The sequence below is a fragment of the Cnephaeus nilssonii genome (assembly GCF_951640355.1).
Source record: "Cnephaeus nilssonii genome assembly, chromosome: 8".
NCBI lineage: Eukaryota > Metazoa > Chordata > Mammalia > Chiroptera > Vespertilionidae > Cnephaeus > Cnephaeus nilssonii.
In genome coordinates this window covers 13125762-13127540 of record NC_137079.1, presented here as the reverse complement: position 1 = coordinate 13127540, position 1779 = coordinate 13125762, and the positions used below count along the sequence as shown (strand labels likewise).

At 42.7% G+C, this 1779-nt stretch overlaps 1 pseudogene across 1 annotated transcript; it reads left to right on the top strand.

Moving 5' to 3' along the window:
• Positions 1–429: 429 nt before the first annotated feature.
• On the top strand, positions 430–892 carry LOC307104473 (low molecular weight phosphotyrosine protein phosphatase-like; annotated as a pseudogene). The gene has a single exon. The product of its transcript is annotated as a low molecular weight phosphotyrosine protein phosphatase-like (transcript).
• Positions 893–1779: the final 887 nt, after the last annotated feature.

Below are 1779 nucleotides of genomic sequence, written 5' to 3'. Positions count from 1 at the left end.
TTATGATTTTGTGATTTCTATTTCTGTAATCCTATTCTTTACTAGGTTATTCTAAAGCACATTTAGGTGAAAGGTCTCTTGGCATAATCTTCTCATAAATTAGCTTCAAAACGCTTTTTCATATCAACTCTAAAATTGGAATGCATATAGCATGCTCTGAAGATTGGAATTTTTTAGACAAGAGACAGAATGTGGGACTTTTGCAATGTTTTACCTCTAGCTCCCTGAAATATGGGTCTTAAGAAAATAATTCTGAGACACATGGCAGATTAATGACAAATGTCCAACACATATTGTCAGGGGATGATGGGAAAGGGGTATAGAGAGATGCTTATGCTTGGTAAGTGTTTCATGAATACTGTTTAGTGAAAACTAATATTTAGACTGTTCCTACCCGGTCTATGGGCGCCTCCGTGTTTGCGCCCAAAGATGGCTGAGCAGGCACGTGAGTCAGTGCTGTTTATGTGTCTGGGTAGCATCTGTCGATCACCCATTGCTGAGACAGTTTTCAGAAAACTTGTAACTGATCAAAATGTTTCAGATAAGTGGAGGATACAGTGCAGCGACCTCCACATACAAAGTAGGAAACCCTCCCCTCCTGATGATCGAGGGCAGGACTGCATGAAGCATGGTGTTCCCATGAAGCACGTTGCCCGGCAGGTTACTAAAGAAGACTTGGTCACGTTCGATTATATGCTGTGTATGGATGAGAACAATCTGAGAGACTAGACTAGAAAAAGTCATCAAGACAATAGCAGCAAAGCTAAAATTGAACTACTTGGGAGCTACGATCCTCAGAAACAGCTCGTTATTGAAGACCCTATTAAGGGAATGAGTGACTGAGACCGTGTACCAGCAGTGTCTGAGGTGCTGCAGGGAGAAGGCCTACTAGCACGGCTATCCCTGAGCCCGCTGGTGTCCAGCCCCGCGTCCCAGCCAAGGGTCACGTCCATAGCTCAAGCCCAGTGCTGCCACCTGCTGTTTCTTACCTTAAAAATAATTGTGGATGGAAATCAGTGGTTGTGATCAGACAGTTGATGGGCCACGCGAAGTGTTCTTACACCAGTGGGGCCTCCCGCTTGGCTCCAGGTACAGAGGAAATCGTAGAACAACCAAATACAAGCTAATCCCTCCGTCAGCCTGTGAGCCTCGTAAGTCACCTGCCCTCCCTCTTCCCCGAGTCCGGACGACCTGGGAGCGAGCGCCCTGTCCCGGGCACTCCCTTCCCTGGGCAGTAGGAGCCCTCCCTTGGGGTTCACACACCCGCATGTTTGTAGGAAAGAGAAAAATTTATGGAATAACAGTCCTTCCTAGTTTCTGTCTAGTTTGTAGCACAAGGGAGTCAGCTTATTTGTTCCATTTGAGCCACAATTATATCCAGAAAGAAGGACACTTTTTAGCTGCTTTATCTGTGGTTGGTAAGAGTTGGAAAAATTTTATTTTGGAATGCTTACTAGTAAGTGGTATTGATGTGGTGATACGTATTCTTCGGTGCTTAATTTATAGGTAATTTCTGTGTTCTTTCAGATAATATAAAATTCATATGGCTACATGTTAGCGAAGGCTTCAAAATAAACTGGGGAAATTATAAAAATTAAAAAAAAAGAAAGAAAGAATAAGAAACAAATATTTAACAGAACCTGGTACTTGGTTTTAGCTTGTCAAAGATATCAAGTGAAAGATATAATTTGGTTGTTAATTAAGTGGAAAAGTACTGCAAAATAAGTAAACAAGTGAGACTTTCTAAACGTATGGTATCACCTTGGCCGGTTTGGCTCA